Genomic DNA, 24,984 nt, shown 5'->3' with positions numbered 1-24,984 from the left:
CTTGCACAAACCACTGGATTAGTCCTATGACCAGCACAATGAGATCATTTCCAGAAGTGCCAGTTGGGAGTGCACATGCTGCCTGTTTGCCTGGGTTGCCTGCTGTTGGTGGGTGATATCTGGGTGGCTTGCCACCTCCTGACAATCGCCAATGATTGGTGAGCAGAAGGGCAAATCACCAGGAGTTTGCCCGCCACTGGCAGGCATCTAGCAGACCTAATTTAGGATGCATGAACATTGCTATGAATGTTGGAGCACATTAGGGTTGTCAACTCTGGTTTGGGAAATTCTTGGGGGCAGTGCTTGGAAAGGGCACAGTTTGAGGAGGGGAGAGAAGTCAGTGGTGATGTAAAACCATACAGTCCACCTTCTGAAGCTTCCATTTCCTTCACGGAAACTGAGATCTGTGATCTGGAGATCAATAGTAATTCTGGGAGAAATCCAGGCCTCACTGTAAGTCATCAGCCATAGAGTATATAAGCTACAGAGAAGGATAACAAATGCAGGTAGCTGAGCTGGTCCCTTAGAAAAAAATCCAAAAGTTGCAATATTCTAATAACTATTATTAGGGACAACAAAACTTAATACACCATCTGGCTCACATATGGACTGCCTTAAACCAGTTACAATGACAGATCTTAGCAGGATCCTGACATCTATGAAAGCCACTACTCGTGCATTGGATCCTTGCCCATCTTGGCTGTTAAAACCAAGGACCACATATGTGATCCACTGAGGTGTATTGTAAATCAATTGCTAACCCAGGGCACCTTCCTTCAGCCACTCAAACAGGCAGTTATCCATCTGCTAATTAAAAAACCATCTCAAGACAAAAATAACGTGGCCAATTATTGCCCAGTCTCTAATCTGCTATGGAGTAACGTAGAAAGAGATGCAGTCCTGTAGGTATGCTGGACTAAAGGCTGTGAAGAGCTTTGCATGTGATAGGCAATATCTATTGCTCATCGAACTGGGTCTCCTGCAGGTGCCACCCTGCACATGAGCAAAATCAACAGCTGCCTGTACATGTGCATTCTCTGTGGTGCCCCTACCCTGTAGAATGGCCTGCCTGAGGAGGTCAGGAGTGCCCCTACTCTCCAGGCTTTCTGCAAATGAAGCAAAACTGAATTATTTAAAAGGGCTTTTTACTCAGTTAGGAGGGCTGTATTATAGGGAGGTGGTGTCAAACAGATGCTGCTCTCATGAGTTAGAGACCATAGACTTCACCACTATTTTGCCTTTACGTACTATCTGTTGCTTTAAGTATGTGTTTCTATTTACTACCTGTTGCTTTAAGTATGAGCCTACTGGGCAGTTCAATGTTGTCTGATGTCAATCCTAGAATTGCTTGTGCTCTGTTTCAGCATGTTTTCAACTCTGTATTGGATTTTTTGCTAAGCCTGCGTCTATGTAAACTTGCATTTATTTACCTTATGGCATAGTTTATTGAAATATCCTTGATACTGACTGTACTAATTTCACACTATATAATCTACCTTGAGTCTCAGTGAGAAAGGTGGACTATAAATGACATAAATAAATAAAATTAATTAATTAATTAATGGTGGGCAAACTTCTGAGCTCTTCTGAACTATTCATCAGATTAGATGCTCAACACAAAAAAGGGTAGTGTGGGAAGATTTTCTAAGGCATGCTGGAAAAGCTCCATAGACACATCTTTTCTCTCTTCCCTTCCCTTCCACCTTTATTTGTTTTTTTAAACTGAACATCCAATGTGACAAAGTGTTCTGAGCAGGCCTTTTTTTCTGGGAAAAGAGGTGGTGGAACTCAGTGGCGGAACTCAGGACTGCACAATGACGTCACTTTCGGTCAGCTGGAACAAGGGGGGGGATTTTTAAAGTTTAAATCGCCCTTGGCGAAAATGGTCACATGGCCGGTGGCCCTGCCCACTGATCTCCAGACAGGGGGGAGTATAGATTGCCCTTCACGCCACAGGACACATGGGGCAATCTAAACTCCCCTCTGTCTGGAGATCAGGGGGCGGGGCCACCGGCCATGTGACCATTTTCAAGAGGTGCTGAAACTCCATTCCACCACGTTCCAGCTGAAAAAAAGCCCTGGTTCTGAGCAACCTGAAACCTTGCTCATTACTTTGTGGCAATTTGGTTGATTCCTAATAAAATATGTTGCACTACTGTTGCTTATAAATGACAAGGTAATTTTACAAGGTAAGAACTCAAGATAATAAGAATAAAAAGAGATGGGAAAACCCTCTTGATATCTAGAGTGCTGAATATAAATGCAACAGTAACATTTGAAATAGCATGACACTAATAATAAAACACAATATTTTGGAAATCAAACACAAATATAATACATATGAAAAGAATGGAGAGAAGACAATGATCAGATATAGAAAGAAAATCTTAATAAAGCAGCCCAATATATTAAAGGGTTACAGTCCAGTAGCCTCTTGTTCCATATTTACCCATTGGTTTCTGTATGTACCTGCATTAAGTACTGTATTTCTCTTGCACTATATAATCCACATTGGATCACAGTGAGAAAGGTGGACTATAAATACCCAAATTAAAAAATAACAAACAAACAAACAATGTCTGATTTGTGCCTCTTAATCTTTTCACGTAAAGCTGATGAAAACTACTAAAGGGAATTGCTGGCAGGCGATAGCACATGCTGTAGTGGTTAGTGTGTCAGACTAAGATCTGGGGAACCCATGTTCAGATCCCCACTCTGCCATGGAAGCTTGCTGGATTTCCTTGGGCCAGTCATACACTCTCAGCCTAACCCATCTCTCAGAGTTGTTGTGAGGATTCAATGGAGGAGAGGCAAATGATGCATGCTTCTATGCCAGATGTTACATGGCCCTTTAACTGTACAGCCAGAGCAGATAAAGAAAGAGACAAGTCAAATTACAGGATTTATTCCAGATTTTGTTGCTTTGATCTGGAAAACTGTGTGATCCTAAACTCACTGTTCTAAGTCCATTCAGTAATGGAATTTCTGAGAAACTATGGGCCAAGCTACAAATGACGAATGCCACTTGAACAGCTAGTGAACAGACTTACATGTATTCCTCCCTGTTTACTTGCGCTCCACTTGATCACTTGCCTCTCAAGTGTCATTCATCACTTGTAGCTTGGCCCTATATCTCCAGCCAGTTCTGACACTGACATAACAAGAGTTTCCTTTTCCTGAGGGAAGAAGGAAGAGGGGAGATAAATGGAAGCAAAAGTGAAACAAGAGGTCTGAAGGAGGCTTGTGTGTGCTGAGAGAACACCAGCAGGGACTGAAGAAGTTGGAGGAAAGAACTTCTTGGAGTCCTGTTACCAGACTGTAGTTAGACCCTAACTCGCCAGGTCTCCTGTTATAGCGAGAGACCTCCCACCAACAATCGCCACTGCCTGCCATCACTAGGGTTGTTAAGTGGAATCCTATTAATTCCTCTTTGCTGAATTTCTCCCTGAAATCTAGCAATCCTTTTCTATTCCTCTTTTTAGGAATTTGAGTCAGTTTCAAATAAATTCCTCTTTCATAAAGAGGAAGATTCAATTTAGATCTCTAAGTAATGTATGCATTTATTTAATGAGCATAGTTGAAAAATTAAAGTGAGACTTTTTTTAAAATAAATTTTTATTTTTTACTAAAAGATAAAGGGTACAGGATATAGAGGATGGGAAAAAGAAATTCATATTATATATTGCTGATACATTGCACCGTACAATCTAATATATTTCTTCAATGTGTTCTGCAGATCAGCCACTTATTTGCAAATTTTTCCATTCATTTTAAATAATGTCTGTAAAAGTCTTCATCCTAACTAAAAGCTAGGTTTCTCCAGATTTCCTCTGTATCCAGCTATAAAATGGGTCCCAAATGTCATTATATATTGTATTGTCCATCTCTTTCAATAAACTCGGCAATTTATCCATTTCAGCTGTCTCAAGAATCCTTTCAATCAGATTTTCTTGCATTGGGGTGACTGTCGTTTTCCAAAGTTTTGCATATAGTATCCTGGCTGTTGTGATTATATTCAAAATCAAATGTTTTTGGTTTTTATTAACTGGAACCAACATGTGGTTTAATAAAAAGAGTTCTGATTTCAAAGGCAATGAAATCTTATGTATCTGTTGAGTCGTTTTGTGGACCATCTTCCAGAACTCTGCTGCTTTTTTACATGTCCACCACATATGATAATATGAACCCGGGTTACTCTCACATTTCCAACATTTATTTGACATACGTAAAGACATTTTAGCTATCCTAATAGGAGTTAGATGCCATCTATAAAACATTTTGTAAATATTTTCTTTCAAAGAGGCTGCTTTTGTCATCCTTAAATTGCCGTTCCACATTTCCGACCATTGCTCTAAGTCAATTGTGTGTCCCACATTCTCTGCCCTTTTTATCATGGTATCTTTAACTTCCTCCCCCTGTAATTTTTGCATTTGAAAGCATACTATATAATTTCTTTATTGTTTTAACATTGGCACCACACATTATCATGTCAATATTCTCATCCTTTTCATAGAAGCCCATTACCTTGTCTTTTTTATATCTAGATTCCAATTGTGCCTGGCCCCACCATCCCAACTCAATGTCTAAATCTGTCATTTCTTTTGGTTTTTTAAATAGACCACCTGGTTTCAACAGTACCTTGTAGGTAGGGGCTTTCCCCTCTTTTTTCAAGTTAGGCTGTGTAAATGCTTCGATTGGGGAGACCCACAAAGGGATTTTCTCATAAAAGACGAGTCTTAGAGCCAAGCTACGCCTTACACAGGTTGGACACTTGTCAGCTTCCCTCAAGTTTTGATGGGAAATGTAGGCGTCCTGGTTTTACAGCTTGGCTCTCCATTACAGCTGCAAGACCAGGATGCCTACATTTCCCATCAAAACTTGAGGGAAGCTGACAAGTGTCCAACCTGTGTCAGGCGCCACTTGCAGCTTGCCTGTTATTCTTTCCCAAACCATCACTAATACCTTCCTTATCCAATGATTTTTAAAGTATTTATGGTATTCCCATTTTTATACCAGAGAAACGCATGCCAGCCCTTCAATAAATCATGTCCTTCCAGGTTTAAAAGTCTTTCATTTTCCAGGGTAATCCATTCTCTCAACCAAGACAACGCACAGGCCTTGTAATATAACCCCCAATCCAGTAGGGAAAACCTGCTTTTTCTTTTGTGTCTTGTAACGCTTTCAGTTTGATTCGTGGTTTTTTATTCTGCCAAATGAAAGACTGTACGGCCTGGTTAAGTTCCTTGAAAAAAGCTTGGGGTACCCCTACTGGTATGCTTTGGAACAAGAATAGAACTCTTGGTAGAACATTCATTTTTATCACCGCAATTCTTCCCAGCAATGATATCTGCAAGTCTTTCCATCTTTCCAGATCTTTTATTAATGTCATATAATTATCATCATACAGAGAACTACATCTATTAGTCATCCAGATTCCTAGGTAGACATTAAACAAAAATTAAACACAAGCCAGGAGTTTCCTAAATATATCCTTACTTCATCTGACCACTTTTATACTTTGTAACATATTACAGTGCACAACAAGAAGTAGAAATCCACAGATGGGGAAATCTACACTATCACATAGTCAAAATCTTAAAGATAAATTAATGAGAAACCAAAGATAATTCTTCTTTCAAAAGAGGAAAAGAACAAGAGGAACTGATTGCTATTTCTAAAAAAGAAAATTTTGGAAAAAGAAATTCTACCTCTCATAACAACCCTAGCCACTACTGTGTCAACTGGCAGGGAAAAAAAATAAAAATTGCCATTGGCATAATGACATTACGTCACTTCAAGGGAAAACCTGTACAAAAATTGCTGGAAGGTCTATAGTTTAACATAGGAAAGAATAATATCATGTCCAGGTTTCCCCCAGAAATGACATCATGCTATCATTATTTCTCAAGAGGCATGATGTCATTAACAGATTTACCCTGGAGAGGAGTGATGCTGTCAATGCTGACAGCACCCTCCCATGTCCCCCGCCAACCCCAACCCCAACTCCCACCAGTTGCTGCTAGCTGGCAAGCTCCTAACTGAAACTGAAGGGAGAGATTTTGTTTATTGACTGTGTTAGGAGAGCCCTGGGAAGAAGTGCCTACAACCAGTGCATTCCTACTTCTTACTAGCAAACACACAAAGCCTAGTCAAAACCTCATGCCTTGGAACCTAGTAATTACTCCCTACTCCTTCACAGTTGAAGCTTTCCTATTTATTTTAAAGTTCTTATTGCTATTAACAATATGTCACTAGAATTTTAGTCACTAGAGTATTGCTACCAGGGTTGACATAGAAGTTCCTTCAGCAGTCGCCTCAAAGTTTATCACCAGAGGCATACTAATAATCTGTACTGGCATTATAGATTGTAATCAGTTTTTGATGTGACCCTTAATGTAAGTCAATCCCCTAAAGAGAGGGCCAAACTACAAGTGACAAATGACACAGGTTGGACACTTGTCAGCTTCCCTCAAGTTTTTATGGGAAATTTATGCAGCTTGGTGGAATGTTGGACAAGTGAAGGTTGAAAAGTCCATTGGACAGCAGTTGGAGAGCCAAGCTGCAAGACCAGGATACCTACATTTCCCATCAAAACTTGAGGGAAGCTGACAAGTGTCCAACCTGTGTCATTCATCACTTGTAGCTTGGCCCTGAGTTACACACAGAGAGAAGAAATATTGGACATAACTATGGTTTGTATGTGAATGTAAGATTACCCCTCTTTTTCTGGATGGCATACCCGGAAAAAACAAAAACAAACCCTAGACTTGGATTGGAGTAAATGCAGGTACAAATCAGTCTGTATAAATTGGGAGCAGGGCAAACCTGAAAAAAGAAGCTGTGGATTCTAGAGAGTCACAAGCCAAACACAGAGATTGCTACATGCCACTTAGTTGGCATGTTTGACCAGAATTCTATGTAAAAACACTGAAATATACATACATACATTATATACAGCAATAAACTTGCAACAGTCCTCCATGGCATCATCTGGAAAATTCTTGTGAGAGTTAGGGAGGATATAACCTATGTTCCATCTTTCCCAGTGTTGAGATCTTTGCATTAATGTTCTTAACAGTAACCTTGGAACTGTAACTGTAATAAACAGTTATGAGACTGAAAACTAGAACTCTTTAGTTAAGACTGAAAAACGTTACTTCAGTGTTGAACTCATGAAAGGGCCTTTCTGAATTTAATCTGATATTAGCTGTCATTTTATAAGTTATATTTAAAGTATTCAAAATGGTCTTTCTTGGATCTTTGCTGGGCTGAAATAGCTTCCTTTGAAAAGGATTCAGGAATCTTACAATCTTCTGGCATCAGCTAATCAAAGAAAGAAAGAGGATTAGGGGAAAGAGACCAAACCCTGTAATTTTATTGAACATAATCAATCGGGCAGAATTGATTATTTTAATGTATTCCTGGCCCTTACACTTTGCAGAATGGAGGACTTCAGAGACAATAATTGAAGTAATCCTCAGTAAGAAACTATGTTAATGTCTCTAGTGGTGGACATCTTTGTAATTATGAAAATGGAATTGGTTGTCTTTTTTGCAAATGGACTATAATGAAAGGGAATGGTGCATAGCTAAGAGGGAGCATATACTGCATTTTCATCTTAGTGACAAAATTTGTGTCCCCTTTCTCTCTCCTGAGCATGCAAGAATGATTATTCTAATCAAGAATTGAATGGGGGGAAAGGGGGCTCTTTGGGAAATGGTTATTTTGGCACGTAAGAACAAGTATGGCCTCTATATGTAGACTGTAATACTGGATAAAACATGGGAGTACTCTAGGTCCTACCTTGAGGCTGACATCCATACAGAAAATAGTACTTTAGGGCATAAGTATGCCTTCCTGCCTTCCTTCCTACAGTGCCATCCTAAGCAGTTATAGCCTTTTAAGCTCATTGACCTTAGTTGATTGGGAAAAGTATAACATAGGATGGCACTGCTACATTACTGACGAACTGAAATCTGTCCTATTTATCAGGGATTACAAGATTCTCGACTGCACTCTTTTCTTTATTATTCTTTTATACTGTTAAGTGCTCAGCCATGAGCCTGAGCAGCTACTTCCGGATCTTTACCACAGGACTGAGTTTCCTTTGGATGAGAGAGCATTAGAGATGTATGGGCTCTTTGTAATAATGGTTTCATTCATATATATGCAATCGAAACATAGTGGAACTAAATAGACCCTTTCGGCAGGTAAAAACTAACCCTGTTCCTCAAAGCAACAGACTCTTTCAGCCTCCAGTCCATATAAATTCCCAGTCTCTGTTGAAATTCAAACTGCTGATGCCTCTGTGTCCCAGTCCAAGACTAGGGTTTGTTTTTGTTTTTTTCCAGGTATGCCATACAGAAAAAGAGGGGATAATCTTACATTCACATACAAACCATAGCTATGTCCAATATTTCTTCTCTCTGTGTGTAACTTACTTTAGGGGATTGACTTACCTTAAGGGTCACATTCAAAACTGATTACAACCTGGTACTGGGTGGAGAGGAAATGCTGGCCCTGGGACAGGGACAGGAAAAATGGTTGCAGTGTGAATAGAAGCAGGACAATATGAATGTTTCCACCTACAAGTCAGCCACCCAGGTCTTAAACTCAAGTAATTCTGTTTAGGGTTGCACCGTGTGGTGGATTAGACTGTCTAGTCGAGCATCTTATTTCTCACAAGAGCCAATCAGAGGCCAAAGCATCTTTCAGTGCTGGTATTCAATGGACTCTAGACAAGGAATCCCATTCAGTTATCGATAATCACTGCTGGTCTTATGCTTTCAAAGTTGTCTAATCCATAGATAAAGTTGATAAGGATTCAATTTTTAGTCTGAGTTTATCACATTTCACTGAACCCAATTTTAACCTTAAAACAATCATGGGAAAGTCAACATAAAATGGCTGTTCCCCCAACTGCTCTTCTACCTGTAGCAGGAAAGATAGGGATTGCCCTACTAGAAAGCAGCCCTACCAGAAAGTAGCCTAATATCTACTCTTAGCTAAAGATTTCATCTTTCAAGTTGGACTTGCTTTGTGAACAAAGCCAAGCAGAAATTTGACCTCCAGTATAATGAGGTTCCCTAGGTACTAATTAAAATGCTGTTTTTCTCCCTCTGCTAGTCAATAGCATAAACAGTAAGTCATCAGCATGTGAAAGACTTGCTTTGGCGCATTATGGATTCTCTAAGATACTTTATAGCATTTAGACAAGGAATATAAATGCAAGGCTGATGATATATTTATTGGTGTACAAAGCAAATCTATTTATTAGGGAAAAGACAAGTCGTATAGACCCCCTTGCTCTACAGAATGCAAGCCCAAATCAACATGATTATTTAAAGCCATGTATGTAGCCTTAGTAGCCTGAATCCAGAAAATCCTGAACTCAACAGAAAAGAAGCTCATAGAAAATGGGCTGTGTAGAAAATCTAGTAAGAAGCACAATTGGAGTTCAAATATAGCAATAAGATATGATTCTGTATATGTCTCTGCATTGTGACTGTGCTGCATGTAGTTCTTTTTGCTCTCCCAAAAGAGACTGTGCTGCATGTAGTTCTTTTTGCTCTCTTTTTGCTCTCTCTTGTGATTAGAGATGGGCATGAACCAGGAAAAACAAACAAACATGTGGTTCATGGTTCGTCAAATTTCATGAACCACGAACCACAAATTTTCACGAACCTGCCTGTGGTTTGTGAACTGTTTTTTTTGGTTCATGAAAACGTCACATCCAGGTCAGAAAATCATCACTTCTGGGTCAGCAGAAGTCCACTTCTGGGTCAGCAGAAGTTCACTTCCGGGTCAGCAGAAGGTCTGCAGGAAGTCCATCCCCTGTTGCCTAGGAAACCAATTGATTGACACCAAGCTGTCTGCAGTGACAAACCAAAAAATGAACCAAATGAACCAGCCTAAAGTTCATGACGGTTCGTCAGAAATGGGATCTGATGAACCGTGGTTCACGAACCTTGAACGGGCCTGGTTCATGCTTAATTTTGGTTTGTATTTCGGTTTGTGCCCATCTCTACTTGTGATACCCATAAGATACCAAACCCACATATGGGAACCAGTAGAAAGTTGCCTAGTCACTGTGTTGGGGATCAGATGTTCAGTCAGCAGCTACACCTCAAAAGGCCCCATGCAAAATTCTGGGCTATATCACCCTGCCCAATCCCTCACTCAGACCTTAAGATTGTTTTTTTGAAAGACCTTGCAGAATCTCACCTAGCTGGTCAAGGCTGCACTGTCACTTTCAAGCCAGAGACTAAATTACAGAAAGAAATTATTTCATGTACTCCCTAAGGAAATTATAGAGGTCACATTAGAGTCACTCTCTGTCGCAAAGAATAAAAGGGCCACATGTTATCTGCAAAGCAAAAGCTTTTGTGAAATGGCTGTGTGGAGTCACAGGCAGCTCTTGCATTAAAATCCTTTTCTTATCACAGTATAACCTTGCAGTGTACTCTGGACTTCCTTTTGTGGGTAAAAGGGCCATACAAAGAGGCATTAAAATGTGTCTTTTATTTGTTTGATTCCATTTTGTCCAAACACACGCACGTGCGAGCACGCACGCGCGCACACAAACACACACACACACACAGAGTTTATTACATGGTGGCAATTGCTTTTATAACTTGAGCTTTTATGTAATGAGATTCTTCGCTGAAATAGCCACTCCAAGAAGACCACCTTGTGTCTATTAATGGAAAATAACACTTGAGGCAACCCATCATTTGTAAAAAGGGTCTATTAAAAGACTAAACATACAGATGGCTGCTTGAAACTTACCATATGGTGATGCAAGCAGGCTGGGAGCCTCTGGACTGGAATATCCAGCTGTTTCATGGGATAGCAGATCCTCACTGATATCTTACCAGTGGCAATCAAGGAGCAGTCCTGTGGACTGTGACAAGGGGAGGGTGGGTTGGCAAATGCTGATGGAGTAAGTGGACTTTTCTTCCCCTTGCCAATGGTGGAAAATCAGTAGCAGAATGAATAGTTCAAATATGCATGTAAAACACTTGATTTCCTGCCTTTCCATTATTTAACTCAAACTACAAAAGTAGGCAAATCTGTCCAATGGGGCCAGCCAGAGGTCTGATGTATGGTTCTGCAAACTCAGGTCTACCCCAGGTTTGTTGGAAAATGTTAATAATTCCCACCACCACCACCAAAATGGAGATCATAAGAAACAAACTGCTGGAGTTTGAGTGCCGTAGTGAGTTGCTGAAGCAAGGCAAAATATGGCACACAAAAGTAGTGGCGGCAGCAGCCCAGGTGAGGGCAGTGGGGATAATGAGGAGCAGGAGTGGGGATGCAAAAGGAGTGGAGTCAGCAGAGGGAGGAGAACTGGAGGGGGAGGTGAAAAAGGGATTTCCCCTGGCCATGATGCCTCAGGAGGACCCTCCTCTTGTGCTTAAGTAACACTTGAAGGTGTTACATTTTATTATCAGATAATCCATGACTTTCAATTGAGCATGTGACCTGATTCTTTACAAGCTTTCCATTTGAGCCCTTTAACACACAGGCTATTTCCCCACCACCATCACCTGTTTGGCCCTATGTGGTGTCAGATGTTTTTTCTCATTGATGCACAGCATGCAGGACCTTCAGCAGTGATCTCAACACACTATGCTGGAGTTTGCCTAATGGATGCTGGTTTCTTGCAACTTTTCCCTCAATGTGAGAACATGCTGGGTCTGACTCCCATGCAGATGTTTACATTTACCTTTCTACCACCTGTCCTGAGCAATGATTGTTCAGCTCCTCTCCACCCTTTTCTTCTTCTTTGCCTTTCTCTTCCCCTCTGGCTCCTTGGGGGTGCTCAGTCTGTCCATCACACATCACAGACCTCTCGCCTTGTTTTGGACATCTTGAGGAGTGTCTCTCCAATCAGCACTTACATTCTATCTATACACTAGGGTTGCCAAACTCCAGGTGGGGCCTGGAGATCTTCCAGAATTACAACTCCAAAGGACAGAGATCTCCAGACTACAGAGATCAGTTCCCCTGGGGGTTGCTTAGGAAAGTGGACTTGGAAGTCAAAGCTCCCTTCTTCAGATTGGTGTCTGAAGAAGATGTCTGAAGAAGGGAACTCTGACTCTCAAAAGTTTATACTAAAAAAATCTTGTTGGTCTCTTAGGTGCCACTGGACTAAAATCCTACAGCTACCTACTATAACTATAATTGTATCCTGCTGAGGTCCCTCACCTCTCCAAAACCTGCCCTGTCCGTTCTCCCCTGACCCCTACAAAAATCTCCAGGAATTCTTCAGCCTGGAGACTTACGTCATCTCTGCTGTGCAGTGTAATTATAGATCACTCTGCTTACAATCACAGCAGTTAAGATACCCAGAGCAACAAATGCAACATGGATTATCAAGGCTCAGCAGCAGCACCTGTGCCATGGAGTGATCACAAAAGACTTCACAACAGATTCTAGCTTTAGGGGTTAGGAAGCTACTGCCTTAACCTCTCAGAACAAAATAATTTTAACCAGAACTTGTACTTGCTACAGTTCTGGGAGGAGAGCCAGGAGGAGAGGTTCTCAGGCAGTATGTTGGCAATTGGTTACTTTAGCAGTTTAACAGTTGTGCAAAAAAAAATGATGTGCAATGAGGTAAGCATTTTCATAAGATTTTTTCTTCCAATTAGAACTATTTTTCCAATTGGGGAGGGAACTCTGTGAACAATATGGGAGAGAAATCCAACACAGAAGTGGAGGCACATAATGCATTGAACAAAAATGGGCCAATAAAATTAGCTTTCACATCTAAAAAGACTAGGAGAAAGGCAAGAGTGAGAAAAGGGCCTCAGTTGACATTGAAGGGTATGTAAGTTCTACCTGGGGGAGGATGAGATCCTTTTAGCTGCAATAGGTCATCCAATTGCTTAAGTATGATTTGTATGAAATGAGTCCACTGAAAATTATTGCATTTAAAAAAGAAACTGAGTAATGTTTTCTATGATGCCTCACTCACAAATGCAAATCCTGGTTTGATGCTGGAGCTATAAAAGTCACCTAGGTGAGTCAGTCCTATAATACTGAGCGATTTCTGATTCAGCAGGGTTATTTTTGATACAGTGCAAAGGAACAGTATGTTTGACTTCTAAGAGGGAACACAGCCCCCTGGATATAATGAACAATTACTAGCCTGGATTTCAGCAGTCACTTCATTTTGAAATTATATGAGCGGTTTTCACTGTGTTTGGCACAGGGACATCATTCATCTTCTTATTTAGTGGCTTAAAAAACATTACATTGCAAATCCCTGTGAAGTTCATGGACGCTTTTGCAGGGCTTATGGCTATTAAATATTGAGGCTGATGCAGTCGAATGATGGAGGAAGAGGGAACTGGTCTGAGTGGCAGGAGTACACTCCAGAGACACCTCCTGCCTGTGCAATCAAATCCACTTTGTAGCTGATCCAAAATGCAGTAGTGCAGCATGACACATTAACAAATAGCAGCTGTGGCTGAAATGGCATTGCTTGGAATTTAGAATATGCCAAGGTAGCATGCTGGAATTCTGTTGTGTTTGTGCATTACATATTTATAGCCCTTCTAGGTTACTTGTAAGTCTCCTGGGTCCTCTTCAGATCCATTATGCAAGCAAGATGTTTGTAGGCAAGGATTGTGAAATTCTTAGGGTCGTGTCATGCAAATGATGGCAGTACCTTTGTCCTGTTGCCTTAATCAGTAAAGGCAAGAGCAGTCGTATATCTTTCTAATCATGCTCCTTGGTTTGCAGTAAATATCAACCAGGGAGAGTGGTGGGTGGATCGGGTCCTTCTCCAGTCACTTATCTGGTCCCATCTATATTCTCACTAAGATAGTGATGGGATTTAATGCCTGAAGCCAATATCTGTGTTTGCTTCTCATTAATCCTGGCTTGATTTGGTAACGTTTCTATCCACAAATCCAAATGAGCCCAGTTCCATCAGTCAGCACGTGAATCAGTTGGTGGATTTTGCCTCCTAGTGGCAAACAAACAAAACACATTTTTTCATTGTGTTTCCTCCCCTCATTCCTTTTGTTCTTAAAATGTGGCCATTTATTAGGTTTCAGATTTACCTGGAAATAAGCCCTACTTGCCGGGGGGGGGGGCATGGGGGGAGTTCACTTTCAAATCAAGATTTGTGGGAATGTAATGACAGGAAAAGAGAACCGTGTGTGTGATGTCATTCTATCTACAAAATGCCACTTCCTCATCAACGCAATTACTTTGGAATTTGGGGAATGTTTCCCAACCACTTCAAGATCCCTACAGCACATCTGATGTCAGAGAGTGAGCTAAAGTGGTCATAATGGCGTTGTTGGCTTTGGTTTGCTGTTGACATTGTAACCTCTTTGATGCTATTAGGAAAATAAGAGTACTCAGAAAATGTTGAATTACGGATTTATTAAGCTGTTACTAAACAGCAGAGAGAACTAAAAATTTATATCTTCTGGGAAATGAGGTTGACACTGGGGCCTCATATCTACTTCTCACTAGTGCATGGAGGGAGAGGCATCTTCTGATCTGGAGAGGAGGGAGTACAATAGGATGCTGAATGCCAGTGTCCAGCTACCTATTATGCATTGCTGTTCCAAGTTAGAATATGCAATTTATACATGTAAGTATGACTAGTTACAAAACCCAGTTCCCTTCTTCATCCTCACAACAAACCCCATGAGGTAGGTAAGGCTGAGAGTGTGTGCAGGCCCAAGTTTAGCTAGCAGAGTAGGGAGTCAAACCTGAATTTCCCAGATCCTAGTCTGAAACCCTAGCCACTGCACTAAACACTGGGTCTTTAATATCCCCCTCCCTCTCCAGGCTTGATAATGCTGTACACCAATCTATCTCTCTGTAAACTTCTACAAATGTCTGCAAGACCAACTTTAGGAAGCATAACCGAGTCTAACCAGACATGACATTTTACATGTGTACACTTCCAGGTCACTTGCAAGTATCTTGTCCATCTGGTTAATCCTGGACCTGTTGCCACTATGGAACCACATCATGAGTTAGAAGCCAAGGAGATGAATTGCTGCAGCCATTGCTTTGCAGCTGTGGTTGTCCACCCATCATCACTTCCTTTCCCCGTCCCATATGAAGCTGAGTAGCCCAGCCCCACCATTGTGCCAGGCTTCATTGGGCTCAACTGAAGCAAGGAAATCAGGGCACACGGGAGAAGCAGAGGGAGGGAAGGAGAAAAGGAGAGCTTGTGGACTACTTCTCCTTTAATGCTGCCTCATAGCATGCTGGAAGGAAAAGGAAGTATGGCCATGGCAGCAACAGGCAAGGACTCACTCAATGAAGGTAATGTCAGCTACCACTGCCAGCATCCTATCCTCCTCGTTTCTTTCCTCCCCCCACCCCCCACCCCTGATATGAGAAAGCCTTATAGGGAAGTAGCCGTCATACCTTCCTTCCTTCCTTCTATCCTCCCCCACTCCCCTTCCTTTCCCCCTCAACACCTTATTTTCTTGTCTCAGCACAGTCCAGTGAAGCTCAGCTTGATGGCAGGATCTGTGGTGCTCACCCAGAGAAAGAAGAAGGGGAAGGATATAACAGGGAGAGTGACAGGTGCATTCAGCAAAAGCAACACTGGTGGAACCTTGGCCTCAGCTCCTAACTGATGCTGTGTTGTGTTCCATGGGAGCAGTCTCACCAGACACAACTTAGGTGTACACATATATAAATGTCACCTCTGCATGGGGCTGGGAGGGATAATTTTATGCCAAACTTCCACTTTATCTTGATTTGAGTCCAGTTGTACCTTATAGATCCAGAGTATGACATTTTAAGAGCCAAAGCTCCCTTCTGTGGAAATCTAGTATTATTATTTATTTTATTAATTTAATTCAATTTATATTCTGTTTAGTAACAGCTTAATCCTTGCAATAGCAGGCTCAGGGCAGATTACACTGCAGGCCAGCACTTCTCAAAAAGAATCCACCACCCAGTCCTCTCCACTGATGTTTAACAGACAGACTGGGCGGAGAGTACCTTCTAGTAGTTGTTCTATAAGGTGCAACTGAATCTTGCTCTTCTACTGCAGACCGATATGTCTACCCAACTGAAACCTCCTTATCTTGGTTTCTAAACACTCCAAACATTTAGACATTGAATCTTGGACAGGAGAGGAACTTCAGATTTAATTTCTCCAAGAGTATAAACTTCCATTGGTACCAATGTAATGAGCAAATATTTGAAAATAGTTGAAAGCCCAGTTAATACCATCCTGCTATTTGATCAGATTTTCAGGGGGAAAGTCAGCAGATTGAAATAAAAGGGTTGGGGTAGGGATCAGCTCTTCTGGCTGCTTGATCACACTCATAGATAATGAGCTGTCCTGAAAGTCTAAGGACACGTTTTATGTAACCCATTTTATGCAAATGGTTTGACTGTAAAGTTCTTTCCCCCTGCAGCTAACTATTCCCTAGACCCCTCATTCTTAAAAGGGGAGGACAGCCAGCCTAATGAGGCCCAGGCATTTGAGAGGGTGCCTTGATATTCTTTGCATAACCTGCTCATCTATTCTTGTGTGAGACTTAGCAGGAAGCAGAATTAACTCTCCATATTCCAGTTGCTTTCTTTCAATTTATTTATGTATACACTGAATAGATCTGTATTCTTTGTGCTTCAAAAGATAATTTTTGCCCAAAGTGGCTTCCAATAAGAACATAAAATAAAATTAAAACCGATTTAGACAAAAAAAATGAGGCAATAAACATAGCATAAAGCAGTATGAAGGAATAACACATCACACGCATAATATAAAAAGAATAAAGCAGCATGAAAGTGTTAACATTACAAAACGAAGTAAAGAATATAAAATAACAAACCAGATATACCATAAAACTGGGTAGAAGCAACAAAAACCCAGCAAGCAATAAAGATTCTTAAACAAAGTCGTTAATAACATGGAATGGCCTGCCTGAAGAAGTCAGAAAAGCTCCTCACTCTCCCGACTTTCCACACACTGTGCAAAAAACTGAATTGTTCAGGAGGGCTTTCTTACACAGGTAATATAGTTATATTGTATAGTATTGTAAGGAAATGGTAACGGGATGGGGACTGTAGACTATACTACAGCGTACTGTCTGTTGCTGTAAGTATACTCCTACTGAGTAGTTTCCATGTTTAATGTGTCACGTTAAATTGTTTCAGCTCTGTATCAGATGCCTGCTTGTTTTCAAATTTCTGCAAGCCATAACCTATTGTATTAATTATTGAATGTCCCAGGTGTTGATTGTATTGACTTACACTGTGTGATCTGCCTTGAGTCTCAGTGAGAAAGGTGGATTATCAATCAATCAATCAATCAACAAACCGGTTTTAGCCCAGCACCAGTTAGCAAGTAGGGTGCTAGGTGGAGGGTCAGAGGAACGATATTCTGTAGATGAGAGACTGTAGAGGGCACTTTCCTTTCTGGCTACCCATCTCACTTTTCACAACCCATCTGGCAGTAGACAGGCCTTTAGGTTAAAATACAGGAAAGGGCAAGTGACTGTGAAAAAACTGTGCGCTCAGAAATCTAACTTGTCGATGCAGAACAATCTGAAGAGATTTCACAACCTGTTCTCCAAACTGGGCAGCATGTAGTCCACAGTTATGACAGAGCACTGTAATATGTTCAGGGAGCCTTGAATAGTATTTCCCTTGAATGTGTTCAGTTATGGCAAGTTTTAAGATTCTCTTCTCTTGATCTCTGCATATTCTCTCTAGCCATATTATTTCATCTCCTCTTCCTCATATACACACCATTCCCCAAAATTGGGAACAACGAGCCAGACAGAAATCTTCCAGATGAATATATTTGCCCTTCAGACCTTGAACCATCTCTTAAGGCACAAATCACAGCTGACAGGAACTAGCGGAGAAAACCCAGATGCTACATGTGGAGTTTGCTGGAAGCTAAGCACAGCAGACTCTATTATTCTCTCCAGCAAGAACGGTTTGGCAGCTGGGTGTTACAGATGCTAAGAGCAACCTTCTGTGGTCCATAGAACTGGCTCCTTGGTTGTTTTGAAATAGCAGAGCAAGAAGTGGGGAAAGCATGAAGTTCAAAACCCAGCAGCACCAGTGTGGATCAGTGTTTACATTCCACAGGCCAATTTTTCTCTGTCATTAAATGGTTGTTTCTAGAAGCTACAGAGCTGTGCCTAGGAAGCCAGTTTTAGTTTAATTAAACTGGGCTGACCTTATTATCTGGAAAGGTGAGACAACCCATGTTAGATGGCAGATTTTGGAGCAGCATAGAAGGGCATCAAATGTTCCATAGTTTATGGAAAGCTGTTATGGTACTGGTGATGTTTTAGCCTGAGGAAAGTTTGCATCTGCCATAGCGAACTCTTTATATGAATTGCTTGAAGGAAAACTGACATTTGAATAAAGAGATTGCTGATAAAAAGGAGTGCCCATTGTACTAGACTGCAACTATGCTGAGGACAATATGAATTTCCCTAGAAGACAAACCACTTTGTTAATAAAATACCAGCTCCCACACTCACATATGAATTGTCTCTTTAAAAACATTTGTATTGATGACATTGCAGGCACACCCTTGTGGCAGGATTTGATCCAGAATTCCATGTTTCGTGGATTTATTCTATCAATTTACTTATGTATTGATATATATCCTACTTTTCTTAACAGTGAGGACCCAAAACAGAAACCTTGTGAGGCAAATCAGACTCACAGTGAATGACTGGCCCTAGGTCACCCAGCAATCTCCCATGAAAGAATGGGGTTTCAAATCTGGATCTCCAAGATCCATGTCTGGCAAAACCATGCCATGCTATCTCACAGCGTGATGTAAGCTAACTTCTGGACTCAACTAATTCTCAAATAACTCTCATGTGTCATGCATAGTTCAGCAATTGTCTGTTGCATTTTCCTACTGAATGTATGATTTGTTTTTTATCCATCACTGAAACAGAATCACAGAGTTGGAAGGGGCCATACAGACCTTCTAGTCCAACCCCCTGCCCAATGCAGGACGAGCCTAAAGCAGCCCTGACAAGTATTCATTCAGCCTCTTCTTGAAAATTGCCAGTGAAGGGGAGCTCACCACCTCCCTAGGCAGCTGATTCCACCTTTGAACTACTCTGACCATGAAAATGTTTTTCCTAATATCCAGTGGGTATCTTTCTGCATGTAATTTAAGCTGGTTGCTTTGAGTCCTACCCTCTGCTGCCAACTGGAACAGCTCCTTGTCCTCCTCCAAATGACAGCCTTTCAAATATTTAAAGAGAGCAATCATGTCCCCCCTCAGTCTCCTCTTCTCCAAACTAAACATTCCCAAGGCCCTCAGCCTTTCCTCCTAGGGCTCAGTCTCCAGACTGATCATTCTCGTTGCTCTCTTCTGCACCCTAATGTTTTGGTTCAATCCTTTGTTTTTATCTTATGAAATGTTGCCTCATAACAAATGGCAAATAATGCTAAAGGATGGCATGATGCGCTTCAGCTTTTTGCCTTCTCTTTTCTTTCATCTCTTTCCTTCTCAATAGACACTCAGGAGGAAGCTTTGCTCTTTATGGATGTCACCTTTAGCAATAACGGGGAAAATGGTTATCAGAGAATATCTTGTCTCATACTCTGCTTTTGAATGAACAATGTGATCAGTTGCATCATCAGGTGGTGGCCAGATGGATGCCTGGCCTAGCAGCAGGGGCAGAGAAGGCTAAGGAGACAACTTTAAAAAGTATCATGTAGGGTCTAAGCCTTGGGAAATCTTATGCAAATACATCCAGACTACAAGAGCATCATTTTCATTCCCAAAGGGGAAGATGTAAATAGGGGGGAAAGTTTTTAATGATCTAGATGCCAGTATCCAGTTTGCTAAGGTGCTACTTCTATATTAGTAAGTCAACTATGCTGACATAGATTTAGATTTCTGTTTTGACATGTCAGACAATTTGTGTAAGAGTAGTGTGCTTCATTCATAGGAGAAATATAAAAAATGTATTTTCATGTCACCTGAAAGACCAAAGACTTATAGTGATATTACTGAGAGAGCTTTCTGGGCTTCTGCCCCAAAATTGTGGACCTCTTTCCTTCAGGAGCTAAAATGTGTGCCAAGTACATTCCTGGCCTGAAAAGTCTATGAATTAAATTAATGGAAGCCACTGTTGCTTCTTTTGTATTGCTTGAATGGGTTTTTTTATTTTATACTGTTGTTTTAGTGATTTTTAAATGTTATTGTTTTATATTTGGAACTTTTAATTTTTAGACATCAGGAAGGGGAAATGTGAAAGTAGAAAGGTTGTATTTAAATACTCTAAATAAATACATTATAGAATTTGCCAATTGGGCACACATTTCATGCTTCTGATAAAGTGAGCTCTAGTCCATAATGGCTAAAGAACAACGAATCTTTTAGTTTTTTTCAGATGCCACAAGAGTATGTTTGGTTTTGCTGTAGCAGCTGCACAGCTTGAATACAAATAAGAAAGGCAATATATTGAATTGAATCAAACTTCACTGATTTTGGAGTAAACTTCCTTGAAATTACATGGAATCCTTCACAGGGCAAGCAAACAAATTCAGTGCAACTGGTTGCAAAGACTCACTTCTAGGGAGTGGTGGAACAGACAGTCTGTTGTAGAAATTTCTTGCTCTGCAACTGGGAACCAGTCCACCGGTAGCAATGATACAAAACAACAAAGATATCTCCCCACCCCCAATCAAGAGCTCCTGTGAGGTCTCTGTCCTCTAACAAGAGAAAGGTCCCAAGCATCTTGTGTCTTCACCTTTTATAGATGGAAAATCAAAGGAATGCATAGTTTGACACCATCATCAATTACACAAACTTTGTTCTGATGACACAAATCTAATGAAGAATTTTGCAAAAACATTAACCAGGATACAGACTTCTTCTTTGATATGCAATTAGTTACATTGTTAATTACAAAGGAATGTTCACTTTTTAACCAGCCATAACTTGGGATGGCCTGTCCTTTCCAGCGATAAACGGTTTGCTTTGGTCCTTATCACCTTGCTCACAATGATTTACATGTGAAGACCAAAAGACCCTCTGAAGGCATTTAACAATCAGCTTTTGTGGCTTTATCTGGTTTCAGTCACACAAAGTGAAACCTTCTGCCTGCTCTCTGGAAAGAAACTTTCTTGAACAGAGAACCTTTGGAAGATCTCTATGCCATGCTGAAGCTGGGTCCATATTACAAGCATAGGCCTGGTTCTGGCCCAATCCCAAAATTCTGACCACACAGTCATTGGTCAAAAAAGGTTGGACCAGATAGTTTTGGGGTTTCTTACTATGAAAACTCAGACATGCCGGGATTGTTTCAACTTGATTTCTTGATTTAGTTACTTGAAGTCATTACTGCATGCTGGAGGTCTGGAAGCTCAATGTAAGACGTGACTCCACTGAGTATCATTGCATTTGAAGCCATAGGAACATTCTTTCTTTGATGTGATATTAAATGTGAGGGACCATCCGCCTGATGTTTCAGTCATCCAGTGATAGAAATGCACACGTGTGAACCAGACCTTGCAATTTATAGAACAAACGCTTACAAATGTTTCACTTTCAGACAAGGGAAGAGGAGGGAGTCTGGCTCAGTGGTAGAGCCTCTGCTTTGCGTACTGAAGTTCCCAGATCCAATCCCAGCACCGCCAGTTAAAAGCACAAGGCAACAGGTGATGTGAAAGGCCACTGCCTGAGACCCAGGAGAGCTGCTGCCGGTCTGAGTAGACAATAGTCAACCTGATGGACTGACAGTCTGATTCAGTATAAACGAGCTTCATTGGTATGGGCATGTGAATTCCTGGACAGAGACCAACTTACATTCAAACATTTTCATAGTCAATTGTTTGACTGTTATCTGGCAACGCATTACCAACCTTTTGCTTTCATTCATTTGTCCTGCACCAAAAGTTGTCAAGTCTGGGATGGAAAATTCCTGGTGATTTGGTGGGTAGAGCCTGGGCAGGCAGAGTTTGAGGAAGGGAGGGAGCTTAGCAGGGATGTAATACCATAAAGTCCACCCTCCAGAGCGGCTATTTTCTCCAGGGGGGTTGATTTCTATAGTCTGGAGATCAGCAGTAATTTCTTGGGAACTCCAGGCAACCTGATGGACAACACTTCCTCCCATTCTCTCTGCCTTATTCAAAATCTGGAATATTCTTCTATCAACAGAGACTAGAATATTCTACACAAATCTTGAAAGTAGACTTGTTTAAGTTCACTGTGAAAGAGGCCTATGCAAATTTATAGAAATAAAATGCATTGTGAAATGAGGAGACTGTGGGAAGATGGCTACCAGCGTGACACAGCAGGGATGTTTCCCTCTCTACTACTGCAGGTTTTTAAAACCTTGGCATGGCAGCAGTGTTCAAGATGAAGGGCAAGACCTTTGGCCTTGGCCTGATGGGTGGACTCAAGGGTTGACAGCTCCAGGCTGGGAAAATCCTGGAGAAATTTTGTGCAGAGACTCTAGAGGGCAGGGGAGGGGAGGGACCTCAACAGGTTATAGTGCCATACAGCCTACCCTCAGAAGCAGCCATTTTCTCCAGGGGATCTGATCTCTGTTGCCTGGAAATCAATTGTAATTCCAGGAGACCTCCAGGTCCACCTGGAGATTCGTTACTCATTTTGAGTCTCCACTGGAGAGAAAAGCAAGATAATGCAAACCCAAGCATTTCAACCAGGGAAATAAGCCCTACTAAAATCAGTGGCATTTACCTCTGAGTAAATATAGGCTTGTGCTGCAAGATTCAATATCGCCATTACTCATTTGTACCGAATTGTGTCTAAGGCATCTAGGTTTTTTATCCTATTGTCTCTAGACAACATATCATTTGTCTAACTTTAACAACCTTTAAGTTTGCCATTGCCCCAAACTGCTAATTTGCAATCTCTACTTCTTCAAGCAAAATGCTACCCAGTCTTCTGCTGTACATATCCATGTCAATGTTCATCCAGCTACCTATTCATTTTTTTAGCCTCGCTACACTTATTATCGTGCTATCTGAAATCTAAAATGACAGTAAAATGGTCAATTTGACAAACATCTCTCATTCATAAAAATAAAAGGAATTAAAGTAGGTCAGATGACAAAAGAGTGGGCCCTGTGCCAAGGGTAATCACATCATGGTTTAAATTTAGATCCTGATAACAAAGATGCCTGAAAATGTTAATTGCTAGGCCAGATCCTGCCTTTCCAGCAATGCTTATCTAGCAGAGCTACTCTGTGGCATATGCATTACAGCAGAGGTTAACAGAGAGTTGGTTGTACTTTGTTCACCGCTCTGAGTGTGACACTACTCTGTCCAGAAGTGTATAATCATACCATTGTTGTTGTTATTATTACTACTACTATCACCACCACCACTATGGGGGAAAGTACAGGGATATTTTATTTTATTTTATTTATTTATATCATATTTGTATTCTGCCCTCCCCACAAGTGGGCTCAGGGCAGATAACAACCTTAAAATCATTTTAAAACATTCCATATTAAAACATTAAAACATCATATAAAAATAGCAGCACTCTTTTGCCTGGTGGCACCAATACAACTAATAACCAACGATACAGCAGTACAACTGGATATAGCAGCACAGTAACAGCAGCTGAAAAACAAACAGTGGTGGGAAACTTTCAGAGGGAAGGGGGTAGATGTTGCATCCTCTGGCCAGTGGAGGCCCAACCTCAGCCATGAGCCTGGCGGAACAACTCTGTCTTACAGGCCTGGCGGAAAGATAGTAAATCCTACCAGTTGATAGTTGTTGTCACAGAGGCATATATCACTTAAAGGGGGTGGTGACATGTTGCAGGGATGGTAAGTGCATACCCCTTGGACTATGAATAAATGAGAGGGGATAAGGTGGTCAAGAAAATGACCCAAGCAGATACGTAGTGGTGTTGAAAAAGAGTCACTCTAGGCTAAGAAGGTTGTCAAGTTTGCTTCATGCCTGAACCTGAATCTCCCCAGTTAGGCAGCTCTCTCACTGGATTTTAATTTTATTTATTTATTTACTTCATTGATAGTCAAGCTTTTTTCTGAGACTCAAAGTGGTTTAGAAAATTAAAAATAATACAATAAGAACAATATAAAACTGTTTTAAACTTGAGTTTTTAACTGCTGTTTCTGCTTTTACATTGTAAGCTACCCTGAGCATCTTTGGAGGAAAGGTGGCTAATAATATTTTTTTAAAATAAATAAACCTTTCATAAATAATAAAAAAATGTGTCCAGCTTATGGCTGCAAACTCCAGCCTGGGGAAATCCTGGAGATTTGGGAGTGGTCCCCAAGGAGGAGAGAGTTTAGAGAGGAAGAGTGAGCTCAGTGGTAATATGATGCCTTTAGAAGCTGACATTTCCTCCAGAGGAACTAATCTCAGTAGTCTGGAGATAGTTTATAATTCCAGGCAGTGTTTATTATATATTGAGATTATCAGCTCTTTATTACAGTAAACATCGTTATTGGAAGCTGGAAGCAGACATACTGCAGACAGGCTCAACAGTAACTAATTTATACTTACAGAAATCACACCCACTTTTAACAACAACCTATACAAAAGTAAGCAGCTAGAATCTTCTATTTGCATGAACTATATACAAAGTAACTACTTGCAGCACAGTGATTGAACTATAAGGCAACAGTTATGACTGGCTGTTACTGGCATAAAAGACCAATAGTCTTGTAGGCCTCAGGAGCCTTCGTTCCTAATCAAGCAATACATAACACCCCCCACCCCCTATGTTCGGGCTACCCCATCACAAATGAAGTCACTAAGGTATGCCGGGGGATGATGAGCCCGCCGAGACATACGCAATCCCTCTGACATAGTTGGTCCTCTGACAGGTGGTTCAGCATTGGCAATGGTCTCTGCCCTGCTCTGAGAAGTGGAGGAGTGTTCCAGACTTGATTGAGGTTCTGGACAGCTTGGTGCCGCTGGACAATCTCCACTCTGCTTGGTTGCCGCCACCAATTCAGCCCTTGTGTCAGCAGTGCAGGGTCAATAGTCTCT

The 24,984-nt window shown here is 41.1% G+C and overlaps 1 protein-coding gene across 2 annotated transcripts in view; it reads left to right on the top strand.

Moving 5' to 3' along the window:
- KCND3 (potassium voltage-gated channel subfamily D member 3) overlaps window positions 1-24,984 on the top strand; it is a 460,156-nt gene that overhangs the window by 95,240 nt on the left and 339,932 nt on the right. The gene's annotated exons all lie outside the window — the stretch shown is intronic.

The sequence above is a fragment of the Eublepharis macularius genome, chromosome 5 (assembly GCF_028583425.1).
Source record: "Eublepharis macularius isolate TG4126 chromosome 5, MPM_Emac_v1.0, whole genome shotgun sequence".
NCBI lineage: Eukaryota > Metazoa > Chordata > Lepidosauria > Squamata > Eublepharidae > Eublepharis > Eublepharis macularius.
This window is presented reverse-complemented; position numbering and strand designations above follow the sequence as displayed.